Source organism: Callospermophilus lateralis, chromosome 10, assembly GCF_048772815.1.
Source record: "Callospermophilus lateralis isolate mCalLat2 chromosome 10, mCalLat2.hap1, whole genome shotgun sequence".
Classification (NCBI taxonomy): Eukaryota; Metazoa; Chordata; class Mammalia; order Rodentia; family Sciuridae; genus Callospermophilus; species Callospermophilus lateralis.
In genome coordinates this window covers 101940444-101962677 of record NC_135314.1, presented here as the reverse complement: position 1 = coordinate 101962677, position 22234 = coordinate 101940444, and positions in this window count along the sequence as shown.

The following is a 22234-nucleotide window of genomic DNA, read 5'->3' as shown; positions in this document are numbered from 1 at the left end:
TACATGCATTGTAATGTTTCTGTATCAATGCACTCTATTACTGGATATCTCCATTGTCTAGTGCTATTTAGATGTCCTCTTGGGGAAAAAGCATTGAGTGGTACTGAATTTAAGATGCATGAGCTTGTCAGAGTCACTGTTGCCCTTCTCACTTCTGTACTTAGCTGAAAGCATTGTTAGCTCATGGTGTTCCTTGTTCCTCCCTTTACTGAATGATTTCAGATGTAATATATAAAATCTTTGGGACAAGTTTTTCTTATCCCTATGCTTAGCAATAGCCATTGTTAAGCCATTGTTCATTTTAAAGAAGGTGGTGGTAGGATAAAAATAGAGTGAATAGTCTAGCATTATTAGAAGTTTTATAAAATATATGCAAATTTTATTTCATTGTTATAAAGGAGAACAAAAAAAGAGTGTGGTAGAGTCACAGATTAGAATTATTTAAGGACAGACAATAATTACAAAATACTATCTTTTATTTATGTAGTATATAAAGGTTAATTGAACATTTTCATAAATATTAAAGTAGTAAAACCATTATTTAATAAATGAAAATTTTACCTCTGCTTTCCTCAAAGGAGGTACAGAATTTCTGTCCTACCCACTTCAGATGATCTTTTTGCTCATTCTATTTTAACTTCACATTTATAGTTATTAGTCCTAATTGCAAGAACTGATTTTAGTCTTGCTAATTTAAGTAGGAGAGACCCGAGCTATGTGATGATATTTGACAGCTCCTGGACTCTGTCACAACCAGGGGAGTTAGGCTTGAATGTTAACACTCAGAATAAAGCCAGAAGCAGCAGCAGTACACCATAGCATTGAGCTGACCCAGGGTGGGAATGTCGAGCTAGCAAGGAGAGGGAGATCCCCTCTCCACCCAGTTTGCCAGAAGAGGATTCTCCCACTCAGCCATTACCTCATGCTGCTCCCTCAGCATCTATGGTTCAAAGCTTAAATCCACAGGATTTCATCCTAGGTACAAGTGAATCAGGGGAGTATGCTTTTTTTTTTTTTCCCCACCTGGAAAAATGGGTGCACAATGTGGAAACTATAACCATATAAAGATGTGGCTCCAGAGATCTGGGGCAGATGTGAATTATAGGTGGCTAAAAAATGTTTTATTATTCTATTGTTTCAGAAGTAGAACTCAGAAATTGATACTCATAAATCTGTAGGTTCAGATCTTATAAAGAACATCAGGCCAGACCTGAAGTTGCTAATATATGAATATTTTAATATTTACATTTTCTGCATTGTTAAGATCACTTGGAAAATTTCAGAACTAACCAAGCTTATTTCATGTATTTTTTTTTTTTAAAGAGAGAGGGAGAGAGAGAGAGAGAGAGAATTTTAATATTTTATTTTTTAGTTTTCGGTGAACACAACATCCTTGTTTGTATGTGGTGCTGAGGATCGAACCCGGGCCGCACGCATGCCAGGCGAGCACGCTACCGCTTGAGCCACATCCCCAGCCCTTATTTCATGTATTAAAAATACTAATTTTAAAGGGAAACCTCAGTTTCATTTTAGTAGAGATATGCTCATTATGTATCCTCAAAGGCTAGAAGAATTCTTGGCAGCAGGGCAAAATCAGTTGGCTTTAGCACCAGCAAAAAGAGAGAGAGAGAGAGAGAGAGAGAGAGAGAGAGAGAGAGAGAGAGAGAGAGAGAAAGCAGGCCTCCTGACAGAATGAAGGTATATTTTAAAGAAATAATAATTTTATCTACTAACAATAGTATCTGCTAATAATAGATTTTAGAGAGAGAAAAAACCAAAGCCCGAAGTCCTCACAAATTTCTAATTCACACACTCAATGAGTATTATTTGCCAATTTTGGATGATCATATACAAATCTCAAGTTCTTACAACCTTCTCTCACAATTTTGTTATACTACTGTGGAAGGATGGTCACTAATGTCTTCTTCTCACTCTAGGCTTTGTGAAGTCATGTTTCCAGGGAAAGAATTCAGTTCTGGCATTGTAGTTGCAAGTGAATCTTTATCTTCCAGTAGTGGTTTCTATGGATACTCCAAGGAGCAGCCTGGGAGTTACTTCTTTGATAAAGTCAGCCATCATGTTTTTATTGAAATTATAAAGTTCTATGAAGTGTATGCAAATATCTTTTGTAGGCATATTTACCTCTGGTTATTCCGCAAACACTTGGATTTCATCATTAGCAGGAACCCAACAAAACAGGTTTATGCAAAAAGGAAATGTTGTAATTCATGAAGTCTGGGAGGGTGTGGAATAGTTCAGAAGGGATAAAAGAGTCTCATATATTGGAACCAGAGTTTAAGTGCTACCAGAAATCTTTTTGGAGTAAATCTTCCCAAGAGATTTACAAAATCCATTTGTTGGAGTAAATCTTCCCAAGAGAAAGGACTACTGTTCAAAACATAAACAGGAGGACACCATTTAATCCTATTTCCCTAGCCTGGAACAATAGGCCTAATAGTGATCATGCATAAGCCAGTGGTTGCAAGCTTATGTCTGTGAACTGAGAAAGTCATTTTTTTTCTTAGTTTGTTGGAGAATAGTTTTTAGAGACAGAGAAAAACCATGTGGGTGACAGTAACAGAATACCCACCATATGAAAGAATATCAAAGGTGAGGAGAATTACTTTTGTTACTTTCTTCTTTTTCTCTAATACCTAAGTGCATATAAATTTAAGGTCAGTTCAAGGAATAATAGTATTATTATTGTTTTTCCCACAAACAACACAAGATTATGACAGGCCTCCTTCTTTATGCTCTCAGAGCACTATTTCAATTATAATATCCAAAGATGGATAAAATTAAGTTCATAGAACTTCTTGTTATGTGTAGCTGCTTACTCCCTACTAACTACATGAGGCTAATCTAATTTAACATTGCATACTAGTAAGGCCCAAAAGGAAGTTTAAAAATAGATATTTGGGCTGGCATTGTGGCTTAGTGGAAGAATACTTGGCTAGCATGTGTGAGGCCCTACGTCCAATTCTCAGCACCACATATAAATAAATGAATAGAATGAAGGTCCATCAACAAATAAAAAAAATATTAAAAAAAAGAAAATGAAAAAAATAGATAAAGCTTTGAATCCTTCTCCTGACTTGAAATAGTATGAAGACTTCTCGTGGATGTGTCTTATTAGGCTTCATGTCCTATAATGCAGAAATGGTAGAATGTTGTAAATTTTTCTTTTTCAAAAAAATGTATTAGTGGTTATTTCATTACTAGATATTTTCATGTTTTAGTAACATGAAAAATTGAATAATATTCAAGAGTTAATAATAGGGAATAGGATAGTGAGCACTGTTATAATGAGGACCCTCTCCTTTGTGTGTGCATAAGTGTTTTGTACATAATATATACAAGTCCACTACCTGGGAATTATGTAATCATGTATATACATATTAGTTTGCTGTTATTGTCCATTACAGACTATGAACTTGATAAAAGCAGATTCTATTTATTTGATTCATAGACATTTGACCCAACTATATGAAATTTTATCAATACTTGATTATTTCTTGATCTATGAAACCAGCAATTTTCACTTGGATCAAGGAGTTTTTTTAACTTTATTTATTGATTAACAATGTTTTAACATATTTTTGAGGTACAGGGTGATATTTTGATTCATGTACATACTGGAAAATAAGTTGCCACTCATTAGCTAAGAAAGATATCATTTTAATAGATTGGGATTTATACTTTAAAAATGAAACAGAGTAGAGAATAGAAAATATCAAAGGGATCATGTTATAAAAATAAATATTGCTTTGTAGAACTTCTTTTAGTAGCAGATGTATACAGCCTATCATTTAAGACATTGATTTGGATGTTTAACTGAGAACAGATAGTGGTGCCTTAGACATGGTAGGTCTCTTCCTTTCATGCAAGTCTGAGCTTGGTTGTCCAAAGCTGAACCATAATGAGGTTCTAAGTCTTTTTTTTTTTTTTTTTTTTTTTTTTTTTTTTTTTTTTTGTAGTTTTTGGAAACTTATTATAGACTCAGTACCCAAGGTCTTTACTGGGAGTTGGTCATATAGAAACTTTTGATTCTCCCATGTCAAAATTCCAGACTCCCAGAATGAAAGTGTCAGTTTGTCACATATTTGTGCAGTGATACACCCTAATCAACTAGAGACAGTTTTGTGCCAGTTTAGGATATTACCAGTCAAGTTCCTAGGTGCAAACCAAGGACCAACTTTGAAGCAAAACCTTTTCATGTTAGCAGCCTGAGTCCTGCATGTAATCTCTGTTCTGCACACAGATTCTATCCATTTCTCTCTGTACTACCCCTTTAGTCAGGGTCAGCTTCCTCTTATGAATGAATATACATGTATATGGTGATTATTATTTTTCTGATTGTCACCATGAACATGTTTTTTTGTTTTGTTTTGTTTTTTTTGTACCAGGCATTGAACCCAGGGCACTCAACCATGGAGCCACATCCCCATCCCATATATATATATATATATATATATATATATATTTAGAGACAGTGTCTTATTAGGGCCTTACTAAGTTGCTGAGCCTGGCTTTGAACTCAAGATCCTCCTGCCTCAGCCTCTTGAGCCACTGGGATACAGACCATGTGCCATCATGACCAACTCACCATGAATGTTTTTATTCTCCTCAAATAACTCTGGGGGCGCAGTATATATTTTTGGATGTTGAAAACTGTTCTGGAATTAATTATGATGGGTGGACAACTGTGTGACTACACTGAAAATTACTGTGGTACTCTTTAAATGGGCTAATTCTAAGGGATATGAATAATATCTTTTTAAAAATGTGCCCATTTTTCTTCAGATCTGTTTGAAATTTCCTTGTTTGTTCAAATATTTATTTGTTTTCACAGTGCTTATCTCATAACAATTCTATTATATAATATTTCCCCTAACTGCAGACTAAATGAAGTTTCCCAGTCTAAAATGTTTTGTGGAAAAGAGCATTCATGAAGCCTTAACACTGGTAACACATTATTTTTGAATTTTATATTTTACACAGGAAGTTTATAAGCAAAATTATTTAATTTTATTTCTCACAACAACTCTCTGTTCATTAGAAAGTTGAAGGATAAAAATACATGATAGTTTTATTTGTTAATGTAAAAGTTTGTTGAAGGACTTGACTAGAAGTTTGTAATTTAGAGAGGTCTTCAAAGTTGGATGCCAGAATAGGTCTCAAACTTCGGACAGAATTTGTGTGTATTGCTTTAGATTGGATTTCTCTCAGGTGGAACAGGGTATCCGGGCTGTTGAAAATCACATAATGTGTTCTGTCATTTATTATTAATTGCTCTATAAAAAACTACCTCAAAACTTGGTTACTTAAAATAACAACCATTTTATATTACCTTACGTATTTCATGGGCTGGGAATTTGGGAGAAGACTGAGGGTGTGATATTTCTTCAGGTGGCATGGCAGAGGTAATTCTGTGCTATTCAACTGACAGCTGGGCTCAGATAGAAGGTTGCCATCCATTTCATTCCATCTTGTTGGGAGGAATAAAGATGGCTCTTAAGAACTCTCCATCAGAGTAGTCTACCATGTTGGCTCAGAGCTCCAAAAGACCAAACAAAAACTGTCAGTCTTCTCAAATGCTGGGCCAATGCCTTCACATTATTTTGCTTGTACTCTAGTATTTGAGGCTGTCACTAACCAGTCTAGACTTAGGTAAGAAGGACAACCACTACCTCTCAATGTAAAGTGGTGAAGAATGGGGATCATCTTAGATCCACAGCATTTATCCTCAGATAATTTTGTGGCTTCGTTTATGATTTGCTTGGGAAGGAATCTTGATACCTGTTCTAGCTCTTCAGACATTCAAAAGCAGTCTGAGACTGAACACACTAGGACTTTTCTGGTGGAGACAATGTAAATAGCTAGGACATCTCCTGGACAATTGCTAATATGTTTTTCAGACCACTCATTGCTATTTTTCATTGTTTCATGTAAAAAGTTTATGACAACCTTGCAGTGAAAATTTAATATGCACATTTTAATGCCTTTTTTAAAAAAAATATCTGAGTTAAAAATGAAAAGTTGGGCTGGGGATATGGCTCAAGCGGTAACACGCTCGCCTGGCATGCACGGGACGCTGGGTTCGATCCTCAGCACCACATAAAAATAAAATAAAGGTGTTGTGTCCACCAAAAACTGAAAAATAAATATTAAAAATATTCTCTCTCTCTCTCTCTCTCTCTTTCTCTCTCTCTCTCTCTCTCTCTCTCTCTCTCTCTCTCTCTCTCTCTCTCTCTCTCTCTTAAAAAATAAAAATTTCCAACAGGTAAAAAAATACTATATCAATGAGTTACTCTCCCCTTAGCAAGTGAGGAGCTGATTTAACATGTGATCTCTTTGGAGCCCCAGAATGGATGAAGCATAGGAAGAGTATGCTTTACGTTTGTGAAGAAGGTGAAGCATAAAGATTCAGAATTCAGGAAAATGGAAATAACTGATGAAGAAAGAGAAGGACTTAATTCTATGGTTTTGAGTATAGGAAATATTTCTGAAAGAACATCATTAGAAAGGAAGACAAATTTCATTTACTTACACTTTTAACTGGGACGTTCTCTGGCTGTAGTTGAATATAAAACACTCTGATTTATTTTAGACATTTAACTGCTCCAACTTTCACATTAGATAAATGGGAACATGACCTTCAATTCTCTCTTACTTTAGGGTTTTTGAAAGCTTCAACATCAGTGAAAATTGTTTAATTGTTGACCCAACTGGTCTTTGACTATAAAATATACTAAAATATTTTCCAACATTGACTTGTGGGAAATGAATATTTCATGCTACAAGAACTAATTTGCTTAGTACTTACTGAATACTTACTATGTGCAAAGGCCTTGGACAATTAAGTTGAAACTTGGAATTGAGAATGATTGTAGGTCATAAACACTATTATCTTTTCCTATTTATCCTTGTTTCTTTTTAGTTTTGAAATGGAATTAGACTTTAAAAAAAATCTTATGACCTTCCTCAGGAAGTCTCCTGTTCATTTGAGAGACCTAGACTTCATGACCCACACCTGGGACTAAAATATGCACTTGCCTAAGGTGCCAGAAATACCGTCATGCAGTGTTTGTTGGCTTTTAAAAATAAACACTGTCATGTCCGAACAAGTGGAAAATATAGCTACCCCTGCTGTACTTCCAGTTCCCTTCTCTGTTTGCTGTCCAGAAGCTCTGCCTGAGGTTGAAACACTGAATGGTTCTCAGATACGTCTAAATGCATTCCTTGCTGTGAAGCAGGATGGAAACTGGATGCTTCTCATGGTCTGAATTTCCTTGTGATATTATTAACTTTTTCAACTTTTTCTCCCAAAGGCCATGATAGAAAGTAAACAAAGAAATAAAGCACATCTTTTGGCATGCAGCAAGTTGCAGACTTTATTTTCCACATCTTACACTGTGGGTTTTAAAGAATCTTCTTACACAATACAGTCTTTTTCTGAAAAGTTTTCCTTTATGTATCATCTGAATTTTATTCACTCAAGTTCTACTGCAGTATTCTACTTCATGCTTCATGTACCACTCTTAACAATATTTTTATCTCCTCTGTTCCAAATTCTTAGAGGGCACTGAGTTATTATTTCATATCAGCTTTTGGTAGTTGGTTATCTGGAAAGCAGAGATGCAGAGATGATGTTTTCCAAGGAACATTACAGTACTTTTAAAAACAGTTTCTGAGCTAAAAATATGGACACTTTCAGAGATAATTCAGAAGTCTCTTCATCACAAGAATCGTATATATGTTAGGGTTACGATAAAAATAATGGGTTAGTGGTTGAAAATGTTAAAATCTCTATATTTGTGTAAAATCTAACAGCAAAGTAATTCAAGGATGGATATTTCATGCTACAAAAGTTAAGGCTGGTGTTATGAAATGTTTGAGGATTCTATAGGATGCCTAGTCTCATTTTCATGATTCCTATCCCCAGGCCCCCCAAAATAGTATTTGGAACTAATTGTAAATTCTGAGTTTATGAATATTAATTGCAATGTTCTTTACACTGGTGCGTTAACACAATGTTGGGGATATAGGAAGATAAAGAAAAGGGAAAGAAAGCAAGTTTTCACGGATAAAGTACAGCAGGATAGAAGCAACATCGTTTTCTGAACCCACTTTGCATGTTCTCCTGAATTACCCATATCTATAGAAACCAAGTTTCAGAGAGTGTCATAAAGCTCCAGTTCAATTTCAGGCATGTATCAACATAAAAGAAATAGCTAATTAAGGAAAGCAGTCATGAGTGTGACCTTATGATTTCCGGAAAGTTGCAAGACTCTTTATCAAATGTAGTTAATTTTATTTATTGAAGAAGTTAATTTGTTATGAAGCAAGAAAGACTGGGTACCAGTCGCAGTTTCCCAGAGAGAGAATTTAACCAAGGTGACAGTATCCACCTGAATTCTCAAAATATAGAGTTAAAAAACAAAAAAAACAAAACAACTTGTAGATTGTCAAAAGGCCCAAGGATAAGGAGTCAATGATTTTAAAAATTTCTTCATATATTTGTTGTGGTAGGTACTATGCTAATAGGCACTAGAGATTAAAATAGTAAAGAAAATAAAACTGGTTCCTATCCATTTAATCTTACAGTCTCATGGGAGACATAGGAACTGAAAATATATAGAGATAGATTACAACTTTAATATAGGATATGAAACAAAAATATTAAAAGCTATCTGAGACTATGAAAGAAAGAGGTATGTTTCTTTTCTTTTTCTATCTAACCAAGATAAACCAGGGAATACTAATAATGCCAAGAAATACCATAAGATACATTGCTTCTCAGGTGCCAAGTCCTAAGACTTCCACTGGAAGATGCCTCTGTCTAAGGCTCATTTGCAGAATTATTGTGCAAGCGAACAAGATTTGCTGAATGTTGAAGAGCTAACCATGCAATCACTGCATATATCCATGATGGATTTAAGACTGAAAAGTACATCATTGATAATCACAAAGAAAATCTGAATTTCTCATAGAGAACATGTTCCCAAGGTATAACCTGTGACTGCAGTGGAGAGTGCTTCCTTCAAAGGGCTTTGTTATTCTCCCACCCCCAAATTACTTCCTGCATACCCACCCCCTTAGAAGGGATTTAACCTTTAGGGATGTTGTACCACCGAGCTACATACCTAGAACTTATTTTATTTTGCTTTATTATTATTATTTTTTTTTCAGACAGAGTCTCATGAATTTTTTGAGGGCCTCACTAGGTTGCTGAGGCTGGCCTTGAATTTGTGATCTTCCTGCTTCAGCCTCCCACATTGCTGGGGTTAGAGATGTGTGACACTGCACCTGGCTTTTATTTATTCTGTCAGCAATACTCACTTTCAAGTCTCTTTATCTTTTATTCTTTATTGCCAATGATAAATAACTTTCTAATGATTCTTGTGCATTTAGAAAATATTCAATTTTTTCTGTTAAAAATATCATGTTAAAATTATGACCTCTGTTAAAAGTTAATTTCTAAGACAATTTTAAGATCAACACAGCTGTTAAACTGTTTAAATAGTTATCATCACTCTCTTAAAGTTAATCCAAAGTGCTTTTGGGGTTAGAATAGTAGCTTTGTGAATGCTCTGCACCTCTATTTAAAATGTTAAGGCAATAAGTTTGAGGTACTCTGTAATGTAATTAGCACATAGGTTAAAATTTTAAATAAAATAATGTAAAAATATGCATATTTCTCCCCTGATATATGAAGTTTCAAAGCCATCATTACAACCATTTTTTTAAATCCTTCTTTTCAGTGTGTGCGATTAACATTTCCAGCTGAACCGGGAATAGGAAGTTGTCTTGGCTAAATTGCTTCTTGTTAACTCACCTTCCATGACAGTATGTATAGAAAAATCTCAGTGTACCCAATCATCCCCAGGAACAAGAAGCACTTTACTATGTTTTTCATTCATTCTCTTTCAGACTCTTGCTTTGATTATCTTAAGGTGCCTGAACATTGGTTTCAAAGCTGTTTTAAGTATCTTCTAAGTCACTGGGGCATAAAAGTAAAGTGTATAATTTCAAGCTTTCTTAAAATGCAACATCCTGATTTTAGAAGTCCCAATAGTTCTGCAGCATAACTGCTATTTATGTGAGGTTCAGACATCTCTAAAATCCACAAATAAACATGGTTAGAATAAGTCATGAAACCATCTAAAATAAGCATTTTGGCTCTCATTCCTAACCTATATTTACTGTGCTTCAAGTGTTTACTACTAAAATATTCATCATCAATTGGTGCAGCCAATATGGAAAGCAGTATGGAGATTTCTTGGAAAATTGGGAATGGAACTAGCATTCCTCTCCCTGGTCTATACCCAAAGGTCTTAAAAACAGCATACTACAGGGACACAGCCACATCAATGTTTATAACAGCACAATTCACAATAGCTAAACTGTGGAATCAACCTAGATGCCCTTCAGTAGATGAATGGATAAAAAAAAATGTGGCATATATACTCAATGGAATATTACTCAGCAATAAAAGAGAATAAAATCATGGCATTTTCAGGTAAATGGATGGAGTTAGAGAAGATAATGCTGAGTGAAGTTAGCCAATCTCCCAAAACGAAATGCCGGATGTTTTCTTTGATATAAGGAGGCTGATTCACAGTGGGATAGGAAGAGGGAGCATGGGAAGAATAGATGAACTCTAGATAAGGCAGAGGGGTTGGAAGGGAAGGGAGGGGGCATGGGGTTAGAAATGATGGTGGAATGTGATGATCATTATTACCTAAAGTATATGTATGAAGACAAAAATTGGTGTGAATATACTTTGTATACAACCAGAAATTTGAAAAATTGTGCTTTATATGTATAATAAGAATTTTAATGCATTCCACTGTCATATATAAATTTGAAAAAATTTAGAAAAAAATAAAATATACATCATGAAAAATGCTATTATACTAATATTTAATGGGAATGATTTTTTTTCAATTATACAATTAAGTTTCCTATTTTAATCTATTTTAGCCCACATTCTCCCAGTGCTGTGTGCCACATATTTCACTTTGCTCAACTTTATCAATCCTGGCTCTACTTGTCTCCCTCTAACATCATTAGCCAGGTGACTTTAGGCAATTCTGTTAACCTCCCTGAACCTCAATTACTTTTGTCTGTATGAAGAAGGATTTAGACTTTAAGTCATCTAAATTCTAATCCAATACTGATGTTCTATGACGAATGGCAGCCTTTCAGTACATAGTAAAACTCTCTCAGTGCCTGATCCTAAACAATTACTGTACTAAAGTTTATTTGAGCAAAATGATCACAGCTTGACTGCATGGTTAGCTGCATGGTAGTATTTTAAGTATAGTTTCATATATCTCAGAAAGTTATAAATTAGGGAACTTAGTAAACTGCATTAGCTCATTAATTAAGGTACTTGTTCAATATTCTGAATAGAGGAATTGTATATTTCTCCATATTAAACTAATTTCTTAACATGAATGATGAAAGTTACTGGAGAGCCAGTCATTCACCCTCTACTCCAGAGACTGAACATTTGAGCAATATATTAAAGAGATAAATGAGAATTAAATACCATGGGCACTTCATTGCTCGTAAAACTGTATTTAAGAACTTGCATAGGCCTACAGCTGAAGCTTTATGCATTTCTTAAAAGGTGAACATTATGACTTGCCAATAAGGAAATGTTGGGTTCTTAGAGTTTAACTAGCCAGATACCAGGAAAATGACTTGCAGTGATCTGTCCTATATTGGAGGGAAAAAAAAAAAAATCTTTCTCAGTGAGGCTCTAGAGTGAGGCAAGAATGGCATAATGAGAGAGAGCAAATTTACCATGTTACAAATGTAGACATTGCAGCTCTGAGAATGCAATGATTTTTATGATAGTAATATTAAGAAGGAAAAAGAAAGCTCTGGTTGGTGCTGAATCTTCACTCCCCCTCTTTCTTGCCCTTGTATTATTACTTACCAAGCACGTCTTATAGGCAGAAGAAAAATACATATTGATGTCTACTTGTCAGTTGTTGAGTCAGTCACAACTGTGCACCTAAATGCTCCCTAATTCTGTACAAAGAAAACAAAAATCTCACTATAAAATTCCCTTAAGTAATCAGATTGTGACTTTAAGATGTATAGGTCGTTGATGTAAAGAGAGCTATACTAAAGGAGAGAGTGCTTAACTTTTTGGGGGGTCATAGTTTATGTAAAATGCAAGAAAGAATCTATTTTGCAGTAAATTTTCATGTGGGATTTTGCATATCAAAACTCTAATTTTAACTGTAATTGTCTTCCGATAATCATCATTGGGGAGTAAGGTGGACCCTCCTGGATCACCGTAACACTTTTATCAAAGGCCTCTTTGGATGTGCCCTATCTTTTCCATCTTTTACCTGACTCCAACAAACAGGTTGGCTGGAAGGCATAAGACCTCTGACCAAGGTTGAGACTAGATCATTCTGAGCTAAGCATAGACCAACGCAGAGCCACAGTGATTTAACTGCTTGTTGTGCAATTCACTGAACAAGCCTAGGAATAAGTTCTATGAGGTTCCTTTGGAAAGTACAATAGTTGTTGCCTGAAGCTGTACAAGCTGCCAAGAAGGGGAGGACAACATTGCTTACCAGGTGAACAAGACCCCCTTTATCAAACTGAAGATGGGTAACCATTGCAACTGAAGCCAGGCTTTCATGAAATCTCTTTACAACACAGACATTGACTTTATAGAAGTGCCAAGATAAAATGAATTGAAATTCAGTTATATTTCTCAATGAATAATGTTGTAGCACTCTTGCCTTAGAGAAATGTCCCAAGAAATATGTTTAAAATAAGAGTGGTTTTGTTCATTTAAAAACCTTTCCCTAGAATTTATATATTTTAATATATGTACATGCTGTATTTATGTTTACATATATATGTAAACATAAATACATATTTAATTAACTACTTTGAAATTCTGTAATAAATAAGCAATATAGCAATCTTGACATTAGTTTATTACTATTATATCTTACTAGAATGTAGAAAGAATACAAGTAGTGTGACCATTAGAAGCAGTAACAATAAGTACAAAGAGAAGAAAGAAAAAAAAAGAAAATACCCTTATTTATATTAGAATTTTTTCTGGTTTCAATTCTTGCTTTGCTTTTTTTTCTTTAAGAGTGTCTTGATTTGTATCATCTTAATAATAATTAAGAATGCCTGAAATAAAGAAACTATAATAAGATGAAGGTAACAGTGTAATTGAGTGCCAAGGAGGATATTTGGAACAGTCTAGATTTTAAAATTGCATTTCAGGGAATAGCTTGGAGTGGCTCACTCTTGCCTGAAGAGGTCCACTTTAACTGAAAGGACCATTAAATTCCTGTTTTCTTGCCTTCAGTGCTCATTATTGCTGCTCAGTTTATATTTTAATATTGTAAACTTTATAAAGTTTCACTTGTATGAAAAATAAAATTGAAAACCATTTTTTTCTGATCATCCTTTTATTTTTATTATAGAATAGAAACAAGCTAGAATGTATAATTTCTTATTTAGCAAACGCTAAAAATGTTAGATATTCGAATAGTTAATATAAAACAAAATGATTTGATAAGAAGTTATATACTTTTTATGATTTTTCCTTGTAGAGACTAAACAGTTACCTTTTCACAAAAACTACTTTTCTCAGTAAAAAAAAACAAAACTATTTATAACCTAAGGCCCTATCATAAGTTAACATAAACTATATATTCAAGTTCATATATCATTTGATATGAAACACAGAATCACAAAATGAGATGAAATAACTGATATCTATCAATAATTTTATTGAAGCATCATATCTATTCTTAAACTTACAGGAAAAAAGATTCGTTATTCAAATAATGCAGCTCTATTTGAATGTTATTTTAAAGGAGGTTTCTCTTAATATTTATGCTAAATATTTCTACTGGGGAGTGTAATATTGAAAGAGTAAATTTCCAATGTAATATATTTATTATATTTGAACCCAGATATTATTGTTTCAGGTAGGCAACTACTTGAAATTTTTTTTTTAAATCCAAAATAATTAGGGCAGTGTGAAGGGAGATGAATCTTATCAATACCAATTGGTATCAATTGGGGAAGAAGAGCAGGGGGCTAGCTCTTGAAAAGCACAATATTGTTAATATTTCCCTGGAAGCAATACAAATAACATCAGGATAATTTCCAGGAAGGGCTGCATGGGGCTAGTCCAGACTGATTTAAAAAAGCACATCATTCCCTATATTGAAATACAAAAATTTGATCTGGAAAATGCGCAGCACTGTGATGTACCCAGGATCAAGAAAGATGACCTAAGGGAAGCAATAGTTGGAGATTTCAGTGTTGAAAGAATGAGAATAGAAAGAAGGCTTTGCCATTGCTTTGCTGATGTTATTATTTAATAAATATAAAATCTGAGCATGTGTATTTTGAGTTCTATGGGAGGATGATGCAGGCCTTTTCACAAGCTCAGAAGTAACTGAGTGCAAATGAATCATTGGCAGCATGTTCATATTGCTTTGACTCCTCTCCTAGCTAATGTCAGTGCACACCTAGCCTCTTTTGTTGAGGAAAAGCAGTTTTCACTTCCCTAACAGGGTTTATGAGTTCAATTGATGATTGTGACAGCTTGATCTAGCTGACTCACTCGCTCTATCCCTTATAGAAAGAGGACCAGGACACTCATAATCAGGTAAATAGAGTTGTTAAAAGTCCAAGTTGCTTCCCAATTTATTAAAGAGTTCTATGTTCTATATAATCCAATATGCTACTATAAAGACAGTAACCATAAGACCTTATATTATACCTGAATGATATTCACAATTATACCACCCAGAGACTATCTAATTTTGGCTTAAATGATTTCAGTACTTGAATTTATTGACTCTGAAGCAGGGTTACCATACTTGAACGACTGTGGATATTTAACAATTCTTCTATATTAGTGCAAACAATATTTCCCTGTAACTTTAATCTTGATTCTAATTTAAAACCCTGAGTCCAAGCAGAACAACTCCAAGTTTGCTGCAGGAAACTATCCCATCACCCAGAATTTACCAATGTAAGTAAGAATCTCCAGTCCTTCAAGCAAGCATTTCTTATATGATTGTGCTTCTATCCCTATCAATATCTTTCTTGCTAACATCTAGTTGTTATTATTTGATTAACACAGGATATTTTGGAGACCTAGCATCTCTCTATATATCTATATTTACATGCACACATGTGTATGTATATCTATGTATACATATATATTATGTCTAGACTTATTAAATATTGAGTTATATATTAATATGTGAAATTATATGTACATATTAACCATGTGATAGATATAATATATATAATATTTATATGATTATTGCTGTTGTTTTGTTTGGTGATTTATTTATTTAACAAAATAAATTTTCAGCAGCAACATTCTATTTGTAGTCCACATCAACTATAATGAATGAACTCCTTTTTCTTTCTTATATTGTCTGTTTCTCATTGATCCATAAAGGTGCCAATGTTTTCCTTAGTAATCGCATAAATAAAGTTTTGTCACTTGAATTAGATTAACCCTTTTAGACAATGATCATATTAAACTCCTTTATTTCTTCATCTATATTGTTTTGAGTCTCAAAAATTCACTCTAATCCTAAATTTTTCTCACCCTGAAAATATATAGTACTTCTATGCTTTACATCATTCAAGGAAAATAGTAAACAGGGCTTTATTGCTTCATTGAAATTATTGTACTAATATGGACAGTGATTAGACATAAAGGAAATAAGGATCACTGTTTTTCTTCCTTTTGAGATGGAAGCATTCCTACCCAATCATCTTTTGTGATCTAAGCTCATTTGACCTAAACTCTTTTCAATCAAGAGTATATTTAATGTCGAAATGAAATCATAAAAGAGAAAATATATAATCTAGGTTTATATCATAGATTGAATGCATATCCTCTTCCCCAACTCATATATCAAAATTTCAACATCAAGGTGATGGTATTAGGAAGTGGGTCCTTTGAGGTTATGAAGGTGGAGCCCTCATGAATGGAATTAGTGCCTTTATATGAGACCAAGGGAGATGAATTTTCTATACAAGAGAAGACAGAAACTGTAAATCAAGAACAGGACCTCCACCAAGAATGCAGCCGTGGTGTCAATCCCCAATCTCTAACCTGAAGTTTCAAGAAACTGTGAGAAATAGTGTCTGTTGTTTAAGCCACCCAGGCTGTGGCATTCCGTTCTATCAATCCAAACAGACAAAACTGGTATACTAATTTTAAAATTAGTTCTTATTTTTTCTCTATATTCTTTTATATTTAGACTTAAACTAACACGAACAATAATAATAAGGACATTAATCCACATTGGAAACTTATGAGTCTTGTATACATTATTACTCCAAAGAAGCAACATGATATGAATTATTACAGAAAACAATATTACCTGCTTTATGTTTCCCTTAGTATTCTTTAAGGTTACTATATACTAACATGCCTTTATTTAAATATGACTGAAAAGAACATCTGCGATCAGAGTGAGGGAAATTTTAACAGCATGTTTTTGAAGAAAAGCTAGTTTTTGTGTTGTGGCGAACTGGGCGACCTGGACCAGTTCTCTACTACAAACAATTAATACCTTGGACGAGTAGAAATTTTTCATCCTTGAAATGTAAGCAGGTAGCCAGAACTGATTAAAACTTATGTTGGATTTCAAAATTGAAGGCATTAGAAAAATGAACTTAAATTTCCCAAGTTTCACAGGAAGTGGGACCAGAAAAGAAAAGCCCAGAGCTCATGGAAAGCATCAAGTCTAGTAGGAGAGTCCCTCCTAAAAACATGTATAAAAAACAAACAAAATAAGAAGCTGGTGCAATAAGAATAATTATACCCCACCCCGGCAGAACTCAGAAGGTCGTAGTTTAATCCAGAACTCTGGCAAACAATACTGACATGCTTTGTCTATGTGTACAAGGTTCTTTTGAACTCCATTGGAGTGTAGTTTCACTTACACTTAATAGCTTAGCAGGGACTTTTTAGTCTTCTTGCTTGAATTTGGATCTGAATTCTATTTTTTTTTCTATGTGACTTAAGCTAGGTTATTTAATATCTCTTTCTCTCTCTCTCTCTTTCTCTCTCTCTCTCTCTCTCTCTCTCTCTCTCTTATTTGTAAAATAAGGATTAAAATTTATTTAAAATTTATTTACTTGACTATCCTAAATACAATTTAAGTGCTATTTTTAGCTAGGTATACTATGTTTTTGATGTTGAGTTTACAAATTTATATGACTAATATACCATCTTTTGTCAAATCAAGCATTAAAACACTATTGCATGATATTACAAGGTATTAGACTTTATTATTGAGTAAGGTAGTTATAGCCTTTCAATTATAGGTATGGAACATAGATCATATCTAGATTATACACAAATTAATTTCAGAAATAAGCCATTTAAATAATTTTCTGAAAGGTAAAATTGTTTAAAAAGCCAGTAAAATTTAAAGAACTAAAAGAATGCTACACTGATAGGAAGGAGGGAAGCTTTGTAAAAGATGGTTCTAGAAAAATATTTATTATATTAGTAGAGAAACAAAAGTACACATGGGCTGGGGTTGTGGCTCAGTGGTAGAGCTCTTGCCTAGGATGTGCAAGGCCCTAGGTTTGGTCCTCAGTACCACATAAAAATAAATAAATAAAATAAAGGTGTTGTGTCCAACTACAACTAAAAAATTTTTTACAAAGTACATATAAACCCAAATGATAGTAGAATTATCAATATAAATATTGAATTTTCAAATACCAGGAAATAATTGATGAGATAAACCCAGAAACAATGATAGAAGGCTTTATAAAGTTGTGAAAATGGAAAACACCAACCAATTTAGATTATTTTGTAAAGCCATATATTTGTATATTAATGCCGTTTAAAGATTACAATAGAACAACTGTTGCATCTATACACCAAAAATAAGGATATAAATAACAATGTGAATTACAATTTACATTAAATATAATACAGTGTATAAATTTATTTCAAATTTGATTTTAAGAATAATCCCTTTTCCCCAGCTATATTGAAGTATAACTAACTGTCAAATAAAAATGGTACATATTTATTGTTGTCCATATTCTTTTTTTTCAGTTTTTTATTTTATTTTTATTTTTTAATTGATTTTATTATTTTTTTAAAAACATGGCAACAGTGAAATGCATTACAATCCTTATTATACATATAGAGCACAATTTTTCATATCTTTGTATATAAAGTATGTTCACATCAATTTATGGCATTATAATGTACTTTTCTTTGCATTACAATTCTCAATACACATACATACCACAATTTTTCTTATCTCTGTTTGTTGACACCCAATTCAAGTCTTCATACATGTACTTTGTATAATGATGACCATCATATTCCATCATCCTTGCTAATCCCTTTCTCCTTCCCTTTTCCTCCTACCCCCTTTTCCCTATCTAGAATTAATCTAATCCTCCCATGCTCTCCCTCCCTACCCCACTATGAGTCACCCCCCCCCCTTATATCAGAGAAAACATTTGACATTTGTTTTTTTGGGATTGGCTGACTTCACTTAGCATTATCTTCTCCAATGCCATCCATTTCCCTGAAAATGCCATGATTTTGTTCTTTTTTAATGCTGAGTAATATTCCATTGTGTATAAATGCCACATTTTTTTTATCCACATTTTTTATGCCAAGTCCCAAAAACTAAAGGCTGCATGTTCTCTCTGATAAATGGATGCTGATCCATAAGTGGCAGAGGGAAAGGGAAAAATGGAGGAACTTTGGGAAAAGGGGAGGGAGGGGCAGGGAGGAGAAATGAGGGCAGGAAAGATGGTGGAATGAGATAGTCATCATCACCGTAGGTATATACATATGTATGACTGCACATATGGTGCAATGGTACATCATGTACAAAAATGAAAAGTTGGCCTGCAATTGTGTGCAATGAATCAAAATGCCCTCTGCTATCATACGTACCTAATTAAAATAAATAAATTTTTAAAAATAATATAATATAGACCAGATCTGAAGATTTTTAATTTATTCTTTCATCATTAGTTATATATTGATTATTGTTTGAAATAATGCTTTGAATATACTGTGTGATTAAAATATATTATTATAATTAAAAAATGAACAATAAATCCTTCATATCAAATAAAAAAATAAAAATGATATATATTTAAGTTTTACAGCATGGCATTTCTATACACATAGGGAAATTATTACAGCAGTCAACCTAATTAAAATTCATTGCAAGAGTTCTCAACTCTGATAGGGGATAAAAGCAGACCCACTAACACCCTGTACAATTTGTATTCTTAGATCTAGTCTGGTGAGATCAACTAGTTGCACAAATCAGGCAAAGCAACTTTGTTACTCATAGATAGGTAGAAAGAATCTTAGAATCCATAGAAGCCAATTCTCCAAGGCATAATCCAAGCCCTACCCAACCTGCCCAAAGAACTCTGCTTTGGTTGGATCATTAAGTCAAAGGTTGCAGGACATCCAGTTCTAGGAAGGTGAGGACAGACTCCTACAAATGGTTTCTGTTTCATTTTAGTATAGTGAATTCTTAGTACATTCTACAATTATTCTGAAAGCTACAAATTGCAACAGGGGGCCTGGGATGGCCAAAGTCATTCAGGGCCCTGTCCTCCTGCAATACACCTCTCCTCAGGATCCTACATAGCAAAGCTAGTCCATTTCATAAGCACCTTGACCCATTTGATTTGGAAGCAAAGTTTTGTCTCATCAGATATAACACATCAAATGACATAATGTCAGTGCAATACAATTGCAGAATACATTTTACTAGCCCCAGGAAGACCACTACCGCAAAATGCATAATCAGGCCTGTCTGGAACAGAGACTCACTCAGGATCCTAGTGATCCAGGTAAGTTGCTAAAGAAAGATCCTTCAGATATTTCCACTATCTGCAGTCGAGGGCCTCCTTCCAGGTCTCCTCTACTTGGGTTTCTAGAATACCTGGACTATTTATCCAGGTAGCACAGCCAAATGTATTGGCAATAATACACACTTCTCTAAATTTAACTAAAAAATCTAGGGCAATTCTGTTGTTTAAATAATTTTCCTGAGGGAGTTGAGGAATATCTGAGTTGCTAAGAGCAGTGGAAATAGAGATGTCTGTGTTTGCCATAGTTAGAAATAAGTATTCTTTTTTCATAAGAACTAAATATCATGTTTAGTACCCAAAATCTCATAAAGAACTTGAATTTACTCAGAGTCAACCACCTGGCTGTTCATTAGCAAGCCTGAGGTACAGGGTTGGGCTATTGGCCCAATGGCACTTTTAATTTTCATAGGGGATGTGATAGTCAGGGGCACCCTAAGCACACCTAATGCGTAATATCTACCACGTACCAACTTTCTAAGTATCAAATAGTTCATGCCATATTTGAGTGAAACCTGGATTGCCCTCATGAGCACATTGCACCTTTTCCTCACTTAGATGTTAATGACATTGATGTTCATCAGCTAAGATGCATTAATATCATTGTTGCATGAACTCAATTTCTACCATACAAATATAGGGCTGACAACAATATGTTCCTTATTTTCATGGTCACCTGGGGATGCTTCTCATTAAAAGTACTACCTCACCAGGTTTTGTTAGTTGTGGTTGGTTTTATAGGTCAATTAAGTTATAACAGGGCACCTCTGGCTCCCTCAAACACAGTAAATGCCAGATCTCCCTCATTAATTCACAATTCACATTTTGGTGGTAGTTACTGTAGCATTAGGAACACTGGTGTAGTTTACCACTGGGCAAACAAGAGAGTCCCTGTGGTCTCTGATAAAATGAGATCTGGGGTTATAGATTTCAACACTTTGTCAGTTTTCCCATGATGCCCAAAGCTTTACAGAACCTAAGGAAGTCATTATGCATCCAGGATCTGCTGTAATTGGTAAAGATCAGCTTACATTTTTGTTTTTTTTATGTGGAGTCTCCTAGTTTCTTGGTGTCCTATCTTAGCCCAATTTTGAATTTACCATTTACATTTGATATTTCAGCTCTGTTGAACCTGACCAATTTTGTTGGTGGTTTTCTTTTTAGCTCATTGAGCTACTTAAAGATGAGTATTTCTGAACCTTTGTTGGGCAGTTTGAAGATATCCACTTCTTTAGGGTTGGTTACTGATATTGTGCTCTTTTCACGTTGCCATTTTTTCCTCAACTATCTGTGATCCTGTGACCTTGAATTGGTACCTGAATTTTGAGGAGGAAAGACATTCTTTTAGTGTTTATAGACTGACATCAGCAGGCAAATCCCATCAACACTCAACCCATCCAGGGTTTTGGGGGAGGCCAGTTGTGGTGTCCATGCACAATCTTGCTGCTGGAATTTTTGAGCAGACTGGCCTGATGCATAAGCCTGGAGGGGAAGGCCTGGAGCTTAGAGAATGGGAAAGGAGTTTTGTGGATAACACAAAATGGTTCTCACTACCTTCTTTAATGTGTCTTTTCTTATTTCTGTGTTGTAAATATCCATCCATCTGGATTTTTTACTATCGTAAAGATATTGTTGTACAAGAATAGTTATTCAAATTGATTTTTCTGTGAGGGGACAAGCACTGGAAACTACTATCTACCACCCTGCTGATGTCATTCCCTTCCAAATAATATCATAAAAGATATTTAATTATACTACATTATAAATATATCGAATTATAATGTTTAGTTCTTAACAGTAGTCAATAGACAATAATCCACGGGCTGGTCTTTTCATTTAAACATGGAATCTCTTAAGAGAGTTGCCTTTTAAAATGCTACAATTCATCAGGTCACTGTTTACAAATTAGTTAGACATATGGCAATATGTGAGAAGCTAGTGCTAATTATATGATACTGATTAAAGATACAAGACTTTCAGTTCTAATGAACATTAATTTTATTCTAAAATAGAAGATGATGGAAACAGGAACATTTCATGTGTTTATAATGGTAGCAAAATGTTTCAGCATTGCTCATTAAATACTTGAGCCTAGTTAATGCTCTTCTTTCAATTGCAGTTTACAATATTAAACTGAAAATGATTTTAGAAAATACAAATCACATGTATTTTCTAAAATATATTTCTGATTCTAAATTAATGAACTTTAGATATTATTGAAACTATCCTCATGTCATTGAAAATAAGTCTGATTATTTTCTATTTTAACAACAAAATAAGTATAAACTACCTATTGGAAAACACAAAATGTCATTTG